At 40.6% G+C, this 17,559-nt stretch overlaps 1 protein-coding gene across 10 annotated transcripts in view; it reads left to right on the top strand.

Annotated features, from left to right (window-relative positions):
- NCOA3 (nuclear receptor coactivator 3) overlaps positions 1-17,559 on the top strand; it is a 175,641-nt gene that overhangs the window by 99,794 nt on the left and 58,288 nt on the right. For all 10 annotated transcript variants that reach the window (XR_007352632.2, XM_075118779.1, XM_048819450.2 and 7 more), the window contains one exon: positions 14,589-14,664. The gene's annotated coding sequence lies outside the window, so the exon portion shown is untranslated. The remainder of the gene's footprint in view (positions 1-14,588; positions 14,665-17,559) is intronic.

Here is a 17,559-nt window from a genome sequence, read left to right as displayed (position 1 = left end):
TTTTGTCAGGAATGTACAAATGAATAAAATTACATTGTTTTAAAGATCTAGTTATCAAAATTTCAGGAATAAGAACAAAGCATCTGCTGTGCATAATGACAGTAATCTTCATTGTTTGTCTTCCCATAAACTTCAATTTTAGAAGATTTGCGAACTTTTTGCATGAGTAAAAGGAAAAAAATGAAAACTTGTGAAGACTGAATTTTTAAAACAAATCCCCAGTTATATATTTAATGTTTTTAATTCAAACTTTAAAATGTTCCATCATTTGGCATACATTTGCATACTAATCCAAGTGGTGTCTTTATCCACATTAAAGTTACGAAAAGAAACGGTAAATGATTCTGTTGGGTTTTTTTAAACAATTCAGTTGGCTATTTGAAAGCAAGATCAAATTATTAATATCAGTATCAAATATTAAAATAAAACTTGTACAGCTGAGGGTGGGGGACCAGGAATCCACATTACTTTTACCATTTATTCTTTCCCTCAAAAATCCCCATTAGGCACATATGTGTATTTTGGACAAAGACTTGTCTCGGCAGAGCTTCCAACCTTTGACAGCTGAGGGTCCCAACTCTAATTCCCATGTGGGAGTGAAATGCAAGTAAACACTTAGCCCTGGTCTACACTAGGACTTTAGATCGAATTTAGCAGCGTTAAATCGATTTAAACCTGCACCCGTCCACACAATGAAGCCCTTTATTTCGACTTAAAGGGCTCTTAAAATCGATTTCCTTACTCCACCCCTGACAAGTGGATTAGCGCTTAAATCGACGTTGCCGGCTCGAATTTGGGGTACTGTGGACACAATTCGATGGTATTGGCCTCCGGGAGCTATCCCAGAGTGCTCCATTCTGACCGCTCTGGACAGCGCTCTCAACTCAGATGCACTGGCCAGGTAGACAGGAAAAGAACCGCGAACTTTTGAATCTCATTTCCTGTTTGGCCAGCGTGGCAAGCTGCAGGTGACCATGCAGAGCTCATCAGCAGAGGTGACCATGATGGAGTCCCAGAATCGCAAAAGAGCTCCAGCATGGACTGAACGGGAGGTACGGGATCTGATCGCTGTTTGGGGAGAGGAATCCGTGCTATCAGAACTCCGTTCCAGTTTTCGAAATGCCAAAACCTTTCTGAAAATCTCCCAGGGCATGAAGGACAGAGGCCATAACAGGGACCCGAAGCAGTGCCGCGTGAAACTGAAGGAGCTGAGGCAAGCCTACCAGAAAACCAGAGAGGCGAACGGCCGCTCTGGGTCAGAGCCCCAAACATGCCGCTTCTATGATGAGCTGCATGCCATTTTAGGGGGTTCAGCCACCACTACCCCAGCCGTGTTGTTTGACTCCTTCAATGGAGATGGAGGCAATACAGAAGTAGGTTTTGGGGACGAAGAAGATGATGAGGAGGAGGTTGTAGATAGCTCACAGCAAGCAAGCGGAGAAACCGGTTTTCCCGACAGCCAGGAACTGTTTCTCACCCTAGACCTGGAGCCAGTACCCCCCGAACCCACCCAAGGCTGCCTCCTGGACTCAGCAGGCGGAGAAGGGACCTCTGGTGAGTGTACCTTTTAAAATGCTATACATGGTTTAAAAGCAAGCATGTGAAAGGATTACTTTGCCCTGGCATTTGCGGTTCTGCCTTTGCAAAAGGTTTCTGGGGAGGGCAGCCTTATTTCGTCCTTCATGGTAGGACACTTTACCACTCCAGGCCAGCAACACGTACTGGGGAATCACTGTAGAACAAAGCATTGCAGTGTATGTTTGCTGGCATTCAACCAAAATCCGTTCACGCGGTGGGAGGAGGCAAAATGCGACCTTGTAACGAAAGCACATGTGCTATGTATGTAATGTTAACTTTCAAGGTTTACCCTGAAAGAGTGTAGCCACTGTTTTATAAAATGTGTCTTTTTAAATACCGCTGTCCCTTTTTTTTTCTCCACCAGCTGCATGTGTTTCAATGATCACAGGATCTTCTCCTTCCCAGAGGCTAGTGAAGCTTAGAAAGAAAAAAAAACGCACTCGCGATGAAATGTTCTCCGAGCTCATGCTGTCCTCCCACACTGACAGAGCACAGACGAATGCGTGGAGGCAAATAATGTCAGAGTGCAGGAAAGCACAAAATGACCGGGAGGAGAGGTGGAGGGCTGAAGAGAGTAAGTGGCGGGCTGAAGAGAGTAAGTGGCGGGCTGAAGACAGGGCTGAAGCTCAAATGTGGCGGCAGCGTGATGAGAGGAGGCAGGATTCAATGCTGAGGCTGCTGCAGGACCAAACCAGTATGCTCCAGTGTATGGTTGAGCTGCAGCAAAGGCAGCTGGAGCACAGACTGCCACTGCAGCCCCTCTGTAACCAACCGCCCTCCTCCCCAAGTTCCATAGCCTCCACACCCAGACGCCCAAGAACACGGTGGGGAGGCCTCCGGCCAACCAGCCATTCCCCCACAGAGGATTGCCCAAAAAAAAGAAGGCTGTCATTCAATAAATTTTAAAGTTGTAAACTTTTAAAGTGCTGTGCTTAAAGTGCTGTGTGGCATTTTCCTTCCCTCCTCCACCACCCCTCCTGGGATACCTTGGTAGTCATCCCCCTATTTGTGTGATGAATGAATAACGAATGCATGACTGTGAAGCAGCAATGACTTTATTGGCTCTGCAAGCAATGATTAAAGGGAGGAGGGGAGGGTGGTTAGCTTACAGGGAAGTAGAGTGAACCAAGGGGCGGGGGGGGTTCATCAAGGAGAAACAAACAGAACTTTCACACTGTAGCCTGGCCAGTCATGAAACTGTTTTTCAAAGCTTCTCTGATGCGTACCGCGCCCTCCTGTGCTCTTCTAACCGCCCTGGTGTCTGGCTGCGCGTAACCAGCAGCCAGGCGATTTGCCTCAACCTCCCACCCCGCCATAAACGTCTCCCCCTTACTCTCACAGATATTGTGGAGCACACAGCAAGCAGTAATAACAGTGGGAATATTGGTTTCGCTGAGGTCTAAGCGAGTCAATAAACTGCGCCAGCGCGCCTTTAAACGTCCAAATGCACATTCTACCACCATTCTGCACTTGCTCAGCCTGTAGTTGAACAGCTCCTGACCACTGTCCAGGCTGCCTGTGTACGGCTTCATGAGCCATGGCATTAAGGGGTAGGCTGGGTCCCCAAGGATACATATAGGCATTTCAACATCCCCAACAGTTATTTTCTGGTCTGGGAATAAAGTCCCTTCCTGCAGCTTTTGAAACAGACCAGAGTTCCTGAAGATGCGAGCATCATGCACCTTTCCCGGCCATCCCACGTTGATGTTGGTGAAACGTCCCTTGTGATCCACCAGAGCTTGCAGCACTATCGAAAAGTACCCCTTGCGGTTTATGTACTCGGCGGCTTGGTGCTCCGGTGCCAAGATAGGGATATGGGTTCCATCTATAGCCCCACCACAGTTAGGGAATCCCATTGCAGCAAAGCCATCCACTATGACCTGCACATTTCCCAGGGTCACTACCCTTGATATCAGCAGATCTTTGATTGCGTGGGCTACTTGCATCACAGCAGCCCCCACAGTAGATTTGCCCACTCCAAATTGATTCCCAACTGACCGGTAGCTGTCTGGCGTTGCAAGCTTCCACAGGGCTATCGCCACTCGCTTCTCAACTGTGAGGGCTGCTCTCATCTTGGTATTCATGCGCTTCAGGACAGGGGAAAGCAAGTCACAAAGTTCCATGAAAGTGCCCTTACGCATGCGAAAGTTTCGTAGCCACTGGGAATCGTCCCAGACCTGCAACACTATGCGGTCCCACCAGTCTGTGCTTGTTTCCCGAGCCCAGAATCGGCGTTCCACAGCATGAACCTGCCCCATTAGCACCATGATGCATGCATTGTCAGGGCCCATGCTTTCAGAGAAATCTGTGTCCATGTCCTGATCACTCACGGGACCGCGCTGACGTCGCCTCCTCGCCCGGTATCGCGTTGCCATGTTCTGGTGCTGCATATACTGCTGGATAATGCGTGTGGTGGTTAATGTGCTCCTAATTGCCAAAGTGAGCTGAGCGGGCTCCATGCTTGCCGTGGTATGGCGTCCGCACAGAAAAAAGGCGCGGAACGATTGTCTGCCGTTGCTCTGACGGAGGGAGGGGCGACTGACGACACGGCTTACAGGGTTGGCTTCAGGGAGCTAAAATCAACAAAGGGGGTGCCTGTACATCAAGGAGTATTTCAGGCAGGACTGCACGGAGGGTTCCAATAAGAAATGGTGCACCTAAGTTATCGTTGTTATTGGAACAAGGAGGTTAGCCTGGCCTCTGATTGATACATGGCTAGATTTACCTCGCTGCACCTTCTCTGTGAGTGACTGCAGTGTGACCTAGAGGAATGAGTCCCCTAGACAGGGGAGGAGGCAAATGAGTACAAAACAAATCTGGTCTATTTCTTGTTTTGACCCACTCCATCTATCTTTTACATCTTTGGCTGGCAGCAGACGGTGCAGAAGGACTGCATGCCATCCACATCTCATGGCTGCTCGGCAGAAGATGGTACAGTACGCCTGCTAGCCATCCCCATCTCTTGCCTGCCTGGCAGAAGATGGTGCAATACGACTGCTAGCAATCCTCATCTCTTGCCTGCCTGGCAGAAGATGGTACAGTACGACTGCTAGCAGTCCGTATCGCCTGCCTGCTCACCATAAGACGGTTCAATAGGACTGACTGCAGGACTAAAGAGAATGACCTGGTCAAGTCACTCCAAATGTAGTCCCTGCGCCCATGTCTGCCCAGGCGCTCCCAGCCGACGCGGCCAGGAGCACCTCGGACACGATGAGGACGACTACCAGTCGTATTGCACCGTCTGCTGCCAGAAGGCAAGGGGTTACTGCTACTGTGCAGCAAAGCCGTACCGCGTCTGCCAGCACCCAGGAGACATAGGGTGACGGTTACCTGAGCGGGCTCCATGCTTGCTGTGGTATGGCGTCTGCACAGGTAACTCAGGAAAAAAGGCGCGAAATGATTGTCTGCCCTTGCTTTCACGGGGGGAGGGAGGGAACGGGAGGCTGACGATATGTACCCAGAACCACCCGCGACAATGTTTTAGCCCCATCAGGCATTGGGATCTCAACCCAGAATTCCAATGGGCAGCGGAGACTGCGGGAACTGTGGGATAGCTACCCACAGTGCAACGCTCCGGAAGTCGACGCTTGCCTCGGTACTGTGGAAGCGCTCCGCCGAGTTAATGCACTTAATGCACTTAGAGCATTTTCTGTGGGGACACACACACTCGAATTTATAAAACCGATTTCTAAAAAACCGACTTCTATAAATTCGACCTTATTCCGTAGTGTAGACATACCCAAAGAATGTAAATCACAGATTAATCATATATTTCTCGAAAATAGGTGTTTCAAAGCTCTTTATGTCCAGAATTGTCAAATCTGAAAATTATATATTAAAACCTATATTTCTCTTACATAGAATACAAATTTTAACACAGGTCATTTATATTAAAAACAAATTATCCTGTATGTAGTTATTGTAAGTAAATAAATCATGTAAATGTAATTTCTGTCCTGTTTTGACTACACTGATCTAACTGGACTTACGCTGTTGTAAATACTGTTGTCTTGTCTTCTGTGTCAGTCTACAACAATGGTAATGACATACCATTGACATAATCATATAACACGGTCTAATTTTGTCTATAATGTCCAAGTACTTACGTTGGACACCTATTTGCGTAGCATGAAAGCCAATAGATTCCACTGTAGTAGGGAGAAATGTCAATCCATTGAAACTTATGATGTGGGTAAAAGAAAAATGACTTTCTTTTAAAAGTTATCTTTGTATTTACCATGTTTGCTTTTTTTTTAAGCTTTACCTCAGTTCTTTTAATGAGATTTCATTCATTTTGAAGCTTGATATAATTACTGTTTCCTTTAATTTAAAATTATAATCATCCCTCGTATAAATTGACATTCCACTGTGGTGCCATGGATCCTATCTAGTATGTGTAAATATTATTTGTCACCCTTCAGATGCAGCTAAAGTGATGGTCACTTAATTTGTGTGACTGGTCCTTAGAGCTAGTAATCTGAAGTGGGACTTGTTCTGTGTAATGTGACAGTGACTACAGCATATATCGTGAAAGACATCAAATCACTGCAAAGGCTAAGGCGGTGCTCATGGTTGGCATGAAGATGGATGTCTTAAAAATTCCAAAGATATAAAATGAACCTTCTTATCAACCAAGTTGGGTGTGACTAGTTAAATAAAAACAGAGCTAGAAGTAATTAAAAGTAATAAACATTTAACTAAGGAAACAAAACACAAGTCATATGGCAGTATTTTCAGGTTTTGAATTTAAATCTGTATGAACATAAATTGTTTTTGTACTCTGGCACTAATTGTTACATTCTTCTGAATTTTATATCCATATTGCAGCTAGGATTAATGACATGAAGTTAAACTTTCAAGCTTGTGTGCATCCCTATTATGAGTTGTACTACGTTATTGATTTAGTAGTAATTATTATGTCGAATGTATTATGTAGATTTGTATTACTGAGCCTGTATTCTTTCTTGCTACATTGTGGCTTATGAAGCAATGTGTGTCAAATGGTCAGAGAACATTGTATTTAAGTGTATTTTTAGTCACAAAAGTGACTGTAAAAATGACATCTTGTTTCATCTTTAAGCTACGTTAGTGACTTTTATATAGCATGTGATCAGTTTACAAACCAGAATGTGCAAGTTTTGAGTCATATTGTGGTTGGGACTGCACTGAGGAAGCTTACACTGCTTGTAGTTAAGATGTTGTACCAAAGCTAATTCAACAATAATCATCACTATTTCTCAGTGTGAGATGAAAGGAGGTGCTCCTTTGTAGACTCTTATTAGACACTGATTTAGTAGTATCTGAGCAGGCAGCCCGACATACTGCAGTCTATTACTGTCTTTTCTGAGGGTAGATGCTGCTGTTGAACTATCTGGACTGATATAAAAGGATGTTGGTGAGCAGTGGTTTCTTACCAGTTAATCTGGTTTATCAATTCCCTTTATACTGGCCTAGACAGCACATCCTGTATTTTGGTGTTTGAAGTAGGAAAGTTTTCTTGAAAAATATGTATTTTTTTTTAAAAAGAATTATGCATTTAATTGTCCAGGAAGTCTAGCGCCTGAATGCTCAAAAAGAGTTAGGAGCCTAAGTCCAAATTTTGGGACCACTGTGATGCATAAAACTCCCACTGAAGCCTGTCGGCACCTAACTTGCTTGGCACCCAAGATTTTGCAGTAAAAGTTCCCTAGGCACCTAAGTTTCTGCCTCTGAGCATGCACATTGCTTCCTACCTCTAGGCACCTGGGCACCTAAACCCCAGAGTGATTCACAAAGCAGAGGAAGCTGCTTAAAGTTGTGTGTGAGACTGATCCGGTAGGCATGCTCAGAGGCCGCCTACTGGATCGAGCCTATCAGGTAAGTTCACACAAAACAGCTGGGGGTGGGTTGGAGGAGGACTTCCCTCATAACTTTTAGCTCAGTGTTTTGGATACTCACTTGGGGTGTGGCTGGTCGCCCCTCCACTGAAGGGATCTGAATTGGGATTTGTCACCTATTAGTTGAGTGTTCTAACCATTCGACTGTGGGATATTCTGATGTGGGGCTTCCCTCAGTCTCTCTATTGTCAAAGCTGTTGCACTCTGGATAAATTATTACTCATTGAAGCAGGGTGACTGGATCCTAGGTCTCCCACCTCCCAGGTCAGTGCTCTAACCACCAGGCTATGTAGTCATTCTCATGCGTGTGTTTGTGCACACACGCACACCGACACACACTGTGAAAGAGGGAGAGAGAAGCTTCCAGAAATAGGAAACACAAATGACACATTAGGGGAAGGGGAGAAATATTCAAAACATTCTAATGCATACAGTTTTTTTTTTAATGCTGTCCTGTCATTTTAATATATGCAAAGTGAACAAGAAGCAAGTTAATTGTCATATCTGAAAAATAGCAGCGTCATGTGCATAGTGTTTACTAAACATTGCTGGGAAATTGGTAAATGGAGCCTGACAAGACCAGTACAAAATCCATCGTCTCCCTAAAACGGGATGTGTGATAATACAATAATACAAAAGCTTATGCTCAAATAAATTTGTTAGTCTCTAAGGTGCCACAAGTACTCCTTTTCTTTTTGTGAATACAATAAGGATGTGTGTTGGGTTAGGAGTATTTAACATGTTGCAACAAGGGGTACATTGCTGGAGTTCAAGATTCTAAAACCTCTGTCCACATTACTTTTAGTGACAGCCCCGTTTCAGTGAATTGTATTACCAGGCTTCTCCTCCCCCTGCCCCTTTAATCTATATAATTTAACTGCTAAATAGCTTGGGGGAGGGGAAGTAAACTAAATTTGTATATTTTGAAAGAGTCTTATGTTAAAGAGTTACTTTATTGACTGATGTGCAAGAAAATTAGGATAATGCTGTGTAGGTACCACTGGCAAAATGTATTGTTTCTCCCCTTGAGATGCAAGGACAGATACATTAGTCTCAAAAGATATATTGCACCTTTCTGGTACAAAACAGTTTGTTATATTGCACCAAAGTGCTCTATTAAAGCCCATAGTAATTACCTATTTTCTGTTACCTATTTGCATAGCTTTGACATAGCATACTGTCATATCCACAAAGCTATAGTTAAGGCTTCAGTGGTAGTTTCACTGCATGCTCCCTTTTTTTTTTTTTTTCAGGGATTTAGAACTAAGCTGTTCTAATTTGCATTGGTCTAAAGATTAGCATTTATCTTGTATTTTATTGTCTTCTTAAATGCCTTATTAGCTATCTTTAAAGCAGGAGATGAAAAGGGTTTTATGTATTTTTGCCGATCTATATAATTACAAAAAAAAATTGGTATCTAATTTGGATTTAACATACATTGGTTCATTTGCTATGAATTTTTTTTTTTTAATTTCTAAAACAGTCCATCCAGTTCTAGTCAAATTTCATATAGCTGCTGTCTATGCCACGAACAATACTGTAGCTGGTTAACAGTCTTACCTGTTCTATTAAAACTGTATCTAAGTTGGTAACCTCTCAATTTTATCTCATCTCTAAGACTGATGTGACTGAAGTTTATCCTTCAGCTGCTACCACCATTTCTGCTCCAGATTCATGACCAACTTTCTTCTTCCATGAGTATATTGCTGTGGTTTTGACCATTTCCCCATTTCTTTGAAATTGGCTACTCACTTCCCACATATGTTGAATATGATGGTTACATCCCACCTGTCAGGTGATGTGATCACTTGTATTTGCTCCTGGAGGTAACTTAAATTAATCATTTTGTATCTTTTATTTATCTGAGCTCACATAAGAACTCCAGCAAGGTTGTCTTCTGTTGCTTGTGAATTCTGAGACCAGGCTTTATATTATGTCCTCCTCATTTAACCATTCCATCTTTAGCTCTAAAGAAAGTTTCTTTGCTTTAGCATTTTTAAAAAGTTTTCTTCTATCTTATGACTGAATACTGACTGTGGTCTTACATTTGATAATTGAGATATATAAACTGAGGTTTATAGGTAATGGAATAGGACTTGTTACTGTAGGGTATAAATTCATTATTTCTGTAGCTAAAGCAGGGCAATCTACTGAATGTAAGTGTGTCAAGAAGTGTAATTAGATGAAAGCACACATAAAGATCTTCCTATATAAGTGAATACCAGACTGTGTAAACAGTCTCGCTTTACTGTTGAACACAGATACTTTGTAGACAGGAAATGGAAGACTCATATGATGAAGGTGCTGTTGGTGTTGTGAGACTTAGCAGAGACATTGATTGTAGAGACTAAGGTACCAAGTTTTGAGAATTGGGGTTGTGCTGGGATTGAGTTCTCTGTTCTGCCAGGTGCCTCCTGTGTGCCTCTTTTAATAGCCTACGGTCACGCTCAGTGCTTAATTTGTGATGAAAGAGGTGCCGGGGCTCAAGCACTTTTTTTTTTTTTTTTTTTTATATTCATAATGGATGCAGCAAGCCCAGAGGTGCTGGGACTATGAACTGCAAAGCCTAGAGGTGCCAGGGCTCAGTCCTAGCAAGCTCTGGAGCAAATTAAGCACTGGTCACGCTACCAGCAACCAACCTCAGTTTCCCTTTTTGGAGTATTCAAATAATTGAAGTATTCAGTAATTTGGAGTATTCAACCCTCCTTGCAGGCTAGGTTTATTAATATAAAATAAGCTGCCAAAAAACCCTCAAAATCCCAGAACCAATCTGTTCCTAAGTCCACACAACACAAGGTTTCTCTTCTTCCTCCAAAGACTTCCAGGGAGCTTTGCATGGTCAGGATGTCTCCCAGGCATAGGCACCGACTCCATGAGCGCTGTGGGGCTGGAGCATCCACGGGGGGAAAAAATGGTAGGTGCTGAGCACCCAACGGCAGCCCTCTATCAGCGCCCCCTCAGCACCCCCTGTCAGTGCCCCCTCAGCACCCCCAGTGCCTCCCGCCTGCCAGCGGGCCCTGCAGATCAGCGCCTCCCCGCACCTCCCAACCACCGCAATCAGCTGTATTTCGGCAAGTGGGAGGCAGAGGAGGGAGGAGTGAGGATGTGGGGCACTTGAGGGAGGGAGCGGAATTGGGCAGGAAGAGGCGGGGCAGGGGTGGGGCCTTGGAGGAAGGGGTGGAGTGGGGGCAGGGCCTGGGACAGAGCCAGGGGTTGAGCACCCCTTGGCACTTTGGAAAGTCGGTGCCTGTGCTCCCAGGCCTCCCTGCTTGGAGAGCTTTCCTCACTCTTGTCAGACCCTTCCACAGTTTACTGAGGTTCCTTTGTCTCCACTCCCTTTCCCTTAACTGTAGGCTCCTGCTGCTCTTTATAGGACATTAACCCTGATCTCTACCATGTGTGGCTCATTCTGTAATCAGGGGCGAGTCACCCTGTTACGTGCAGTAATTAGCTTAGTTTTATAGTGTCTGTAATAAAGCACACTAATACACTAGATGATCGTCAAGAAATAAACTTGCAACTTTTCAGATGGTGCACAGTGCAATGGCCTTGCTCTGATCAGAAGAGGAAGCCTCTGGTTTTAGGATAGGAATAATGGAATTGCACCTTGCAGGATGTGACAGTGTAGGTTTTCAATAGCATGAGAATAGCCAGGTTTTAGTGAAAGGAAAGGTATATGTTTCAGTGAAAAGTCTGAAATGATGAAGTCACTATTTAATAGCTTTATTATATCAGCTAAAAAATATTCCACATAAACATAGAGTAATACTGACCTGAGTTATAATGTGCTCACTCCCTTTTGATATGTGGTAATATTTTACCATATTCAGTTTGATTATATATTTGCTTTCGTTTATCAACCAAAATTTCCATTTCTGTTCGTTTTTTACATTACTCTAGCTCTTCTCCATGCAGTAGGACTTACAGTGCCTTAGTAAAGACCATTCCAAGTTGTCATTCAGGAAAGGTGGTCCTGTAAGGTTTCTGGCCAGAGCAAATTAATGAAAATACTAATCTAGATAGTCTTTTTACACTGGAAAGACCTTCCTATAGGATTTATCAAAAACTGTAGTTATTCTGCACCACGAGACTTCTTTCAGAAACTATATTCCATCTTCCCTTTTAAACTGGTCATGTGTTTACATTCTAGTTCATAGTCTACTTGGGCAGAATTGGAAAGCGCAGACTGGTGCTACAACCAAACCAGTCACTAACCCTCAGGCATACTGCCAAAGTTGCTGTGCCCAATAACTTTGATATATATAGGGGTTCTTTTTTTTAATTTTTCTCTGTGATGCAGTGGATTTGATGTTTCATACAGTGCACCCTCTGCCTACAAACAGGATTTATAAACCTGCTTCCCCACCAAAAAATGACAATGATTGTTACCAAAATATATTTCTTTATTGTACCTAGACTTGCAACACAGCAGCCTGGAAGTCAGCTTAAACCAGTCTTTGGGCTATGTGACTGTTTTCTCTTTCAGCCCACCTATCAACCACCTATTTCTTCCTGGTTATCAGTAATGACAGACAGGATGGGGCATAGTTACAGAAATAGCTCATAGATGACTGTGTATTAAATTCTTTTAAACTATAATTAGTGAATGAAGCATAAATGTTGCTAAATCGGTATATTCTGTCTTGACTCGCCCATATCACTAATGTTGTGAATATGCTGAAAATGGGAATGGTAGATAGACAATGACTGAACATTGGTTAATCTAGACACAGTTTACTCTTAAAGCTTTTAACTTGTTTTGTGACAGCTGGGGCTGTTGCGTGAATAGCAGTTATGAACAAAAGTCACCAAAGCTTCAAATTTAATCTAAAATTATCTAGAATTAATTGTAAGCAATTTATGTGTCAGAGTTTTCAACCTTTTTCATAGTGTGGACCACTACTTAATACATTTTCAGTTTTTGCATTTTCAATCTCATAACAGCTGTATGGTAATTGCAACAGTTGCTTAAATGGAAAATTAATATGTGCAAAGTATTTAACACTTTAGCTGTCTTAATGTGCCTAAGAAGTTGAACATTTCAAAACTATTCATTTTTTTAGAACATGTTTTGAGATCTCAAATCTCTTCCATAAGATGACTTCTTCTGTAAGTGACTCTCTGTCAACCCTGTCCAGTCCGTGTCAGTGGTTCAGATGTTCACTGGGATTTCTTTTGGTGATTAGGCAAACTGTATCGGTACTTGCACGGATTTGCCTGCAAGAAAATCAGTTATTGCAGGATTCTGAAGAAGAATGGACGCTGCTGGACAGTGTTTAGTTCCAACAGGTTTTCCAAAGTGATTTGAGATTGATGACTATGGTGACTTCACAATCACTTAACAAAATCAAAACTTGACTTAAAATTTAGAAATTTTAATATTAATCTCTAAAATAATTAATGATGTCTTGACAAACCTATTTGGTCATCTGCAGGCAAATTTCACTTCTCATTTTCTTCCTACGGTCTCTTCAGTAGAGAACTTCTATAAGTGGTCTCTGTAGCCCTTTTGGGGGTAATATCATGCCATTGAAGATTGAATATAGTCAGTAATTGGTCAGTAATAAGGCTGATTTGAGTTTTTACTGAGATACCCATCTGAAGGGCTTCATTTTCTGTAACGTCCAAATGTAATTAAGGGGTTTTGATGGAGCAAATAGTGCTTAGCACTATTATGAATTATTTTTTTTCACTTTTTTTGGTCTTCATTCTAGTTTCTGTGATTTGTGGAGGTTGATTTAGCATAAAACACTATTACAAAGGTGTTTAATTAGGAGACAGTTTACTCCTGATGCTTATTCTTATGTGACCACGTTGTCAATCACCCCTCTAATTGGTAAGTCTGTTCATATGAATAAAGCTATAGTCAGTATTGTCAAAGAAGTGGTTAAAACAGCAGATGACTTCATACACACCCAGTTGATCTGAAAGGCTTCAGTTTAATTTCTTAAGAAATGATCTGCTTGGATAAAGCTCTTCACCTGACTACTAGTGATTATCTACTAAGTAGTCTGAGTAGAAGTATCAATTTTGAAACTCTTGATTTTGGATAGGACTATAGTGTGTACTTTTACATGTGAATGCCTCATAAATATTTCCCAAGAGCAATTTGTTTTTCTAATTAGCTTGAACAGCCTCTGCTTTACATAGTGCTTCAAGCAGTTTTCAATAAATCAATTCAATCACGCAGCTGTTGTTTGAAACTTTTCCTTAAGTTACTGTAATTCTGAATAGAGACCCAGAAATGCTCACTAATTAGTACACTTAATCATACCTTGTACAATATGCACCACAAAATGGAATATTTATTCTCAGAACTTCACAGGAAAACTAGGCAGTAGGAACTTGACAATCTACATTTTTTCCTTCTGCTTTGAAAACAGTTTGCTGTTCTTGCATGATGCACATGGCAGTGTGCTCATGTACAGGGAAGATGTGTCTGCAGGCTCAGTTTTTACTGGCTGGTCATAATGTTACAAAAATTCTCATTTTGACCTGGAACTTTCCATGCTTGGTCTTGGATGTGTGTTTTGAAGGAGAATTAAAACTGAAAAACTGGCTGTAGCAATTATCTTTTCTGAATGAAGGAAAAGAAAATATTTCAACTTTTAAAAGGAATTTAAGACTTCTTGTGTACACTGATAGTTCTAAAGGATGAACTTTTAAAATTACAAACTTCACAAGTGACTAGACCTTCGTATGTACGAGAATTGAATACATTTTTAAAATGATGTAGTTGTAAACAGTTGTAACATCGCTTTGTTATTTTGTGTATATAGTAAGTGGTAGAGTCGAAAACCTGTGGATTTATGAAGAGAGCATCACAGGTGGCTTCTTTCTTTTCCTTTTTAAAAAATGTAAAGGAGGAAAAAGTAAAACGTAACTTATCTTAATGTACTATTAGAGATGCAACATAAACTTTGGAATTGGAAAATTAAATGTTCCAATAACAATGTGATCTTGTCCAACAATTACACTAAAGAATAGCAACAGCTGTGAAGCAGGTTTCAAACTGGAAATCTCCAGATTAGAATAAATAAAAGGTTTTTTAAAATTTTAAACACTTCATGTTTAACTTTAATATTAACTATAAAATAAAAAAAGCTATATTTATGCATAGGTTTTCTTTTCCAGGAGGTGATTTACAATGATTACTGATCCTGATGGTCTACTGAAAACTCTTCTCTGCTTGAATGTGTGTTAAGGACAAGTAAGTGACTGCTTTTAAATCCTGGCTATATCCAGCTGAAAAATGACTCCTCCTTCCTCATTTAAAGCTATTAAATTCAAGTGTAACTACAAAGACCATAAAAGTTGTATTCACAATATTTAACCACTTGACTGCTGCCAGAAAGTGTCCTCTAAGTGCAATTTCCTATAGAATCTTATCCAAATAAATAGAACATCATCTGTATCTATGGCTATCCAAAACTATACAAATTGTTTTCTGTTATATGAATAATGTTTTTAGTCAGTGTCATTGGAAAACTGTGGTGCTATTATTTACCCATACTTGTTTTCAAAGTAAGTGGATAACAAGGAATGAAATTTCTTAATGGACTTCCCAATGGTTCTCTCTATATTAGATTATTAAATCAAAGTTGAAAGAGGTGATTTATGAGATTGTGGGTTGTTTTTTTTAAACAAACTGAAATCTTACAATTTAGATATTAATGGGCTAGTCTGAGTTATATCATGGTTTTTTAGAGAGTGAATTGTTTAATATTTTTATTGGTATAAAAATTAAAAATAAGATGGTCTTCCTAGAGATTGGATGAAAAGTATCCATGTGATTCTTCATAATTGGCCATAATGGGAATGGTGATAGCCTTGCTGTGCCTTCTTCACTCTGAATTTTTTAAATGTTAGAACAGTCTACTTACTATAACACTATATGCTACAAATCCATATTTCTAGTAAAGTGTTTATAGATGGATAAGAATTTTAAAATTAATATTAAAGTTGCAATTTTGTGTGCATAAGTAACCACTTTCCTGCACAAGTTAAACCTTTATAACAAAGCCATTTACAATTTTTTGGCTTGAAAATATGTTCCTCAGTAGTTATTGTAAGTTGCATGACTACAAAATAAATAAATAAATAAAACTGAAACTACCAAGCTCAACATTTTTGTACTCCTGTTCATTGAAAACTACCATGTTGTTTTAACCTTTTAATTTCTGTATATCATATTGCTTTTGGGGGTGCAGGGGTGCTATTCTGTTAATTGTATTGTAAATGTACTATGCACGAAGTTAGGGAAAGTTATCTTGTATGTTTTAGTAATATATTTAATGAAATGTTTCTTAATTCTAACAAACCATAAGCCAAAGAATGTTCAAGCCTGGTGGTTTTTTGAAAAATGGCCCACTGAAGGCAATGGGGTTGCACAGGTGCAACTGAGGGAAGAATTTTCCCTGTGGAATCCTACTGGTTAGCACTACTGAAGCATGCGCCAGAAAGAAGCTATCACGTTTTAGCTCACAGGTTGAGTTTACAGGACTGGCCGGCACTTGCAAACTTTATTTTACTAGTAAACTGAGGAAGTTTTGATTTCTGTTCAGAGACACAAATTTGGAACTCACAATGTCATTTTTTCAGAGACACTTTTCCAAGTAGTGCTCACTTCAATAAAATATCCAGTTTCTTTTTAGAAAAACATGAAGCACCTGTAGTAATTGCACCTTCATATTTGTTGGATAAACAGCATTATTGCTGTGTTTTTAATTTGTGATTTTAACATTAATAACTCACTGGATAATTGGTTCTGTTGCTAAGGTCTCTTGTAGCTTGAGGAATAGTGCAGGGTAGCTATTAAGAGTTTGCATGGTAGGTCCCTATACAGCCTCTGTGGGCTTGCTTGGTTAAGAAACTGCAAAGCCTTCTTAGGCATTACATGTTTTTCCAAGCCTCCTTAGGGGTGATGGTAATATTGGTAGGGAAAGAAAAAGTCATACACAGGCGATTGTTTCAGGCTTATGTCTGGAGAAGTTGCCACAATCTTTATGGCCCCCAAATAATTGATAGATATGCTATAATAAGGAGGTGGGGAGCTCTGCTTAAACAATTCTCTGCTCTTCTTTCTTTCTCCCCCCAATAACCCAAGCATTGTAGCTTAAGAAAAAATCCTCCCTTTTTAAAACTACCGGAATAGACATAGTGTTACATACTCTAATTCTTTAGGTTTTTCAGATAACATATAAAGTCTGTATATTTTTCTATTTAATTAAATTACTAGCTTTCATTTTTAGCAACATGGGTATATGCTACTTTAAGTAATACTGAAATCAAATGATATTTCTAGTATAAATTCTAAATTGCTAAATTCAATCCTGTTAGCATGTCACGTTCTAAACTGCATCACACTGAAATTTCACATTTTATATCCAGGCTATGTTCAACAATTTAAAATATTTTAAACTGTTTTGGTAGCTTCTTTTAAATTAAGAAATGTGCACTGTGCTTCTGACATGTTTGTTGTGCCCACACCCTTCCTGAGCTATCCTCAACCCTTTATCTTATTTTAAGCACTTCCTCTCTCTTTCCATAGCAGCTTCTAGCATTGCAGTGGTATGTTTCTGCCTTGGAATGCAGTTGCTGGGAGAACAGCACCAAACCTAGTGTGTATATGTGTCACCTGCTCAGCAACACTTGATTCTTTCGTAGCTATGTGGATTATAGACCTAGGACTTTATGAGTGTGAGTGTTGAGTGTTACCTTCAGATAACTCTAATCCTAGATTTTTGCATGATCATACTGTTTACATAAATTACTTTTTAAAATTTGAAGCTTCTTTTTTTTTTCAGATGAGCTGAACTAACTTCCTAACATTTTTTTTAATCTGCAGTTTAGCTGAATAAATACTACTCATGCAGGTATTTGATGATATTCTGCCATCTAGTGGCAATTGGACAACTCATCATTTGTTTTTCTTGGGCACATATAAGTTGTCACTGTTTTAAATGTATTATATTTTATGAATGTACCATAAACGAACATCTGGTTTCAAAAGGGATGACTTTCCTCATGTTTGCTTTTCCACAGTCATCAAACATTGGGATTTGCCTCCACTAATTTGACATGGTATGTCAAATAGGTAGTTATA

Source organism: Caretta caretta, chromosome 13 (genome assembly GCF_965140235.1).
Source record: "Caretta caretta isolate rCarCar2 chromosome 13, rCarCar1.hap1, whole genome shotgun sequence".
Classification (NCBI taxonomy): domain Eukaryota; kingdom Metazoa; phylum Chordata; order Testudines; family Cheloniidae; genus Caretta; species Caretta caretta.
This window is presented reverse-complemented; position numbering and strand designations above follow the sequence as displayed.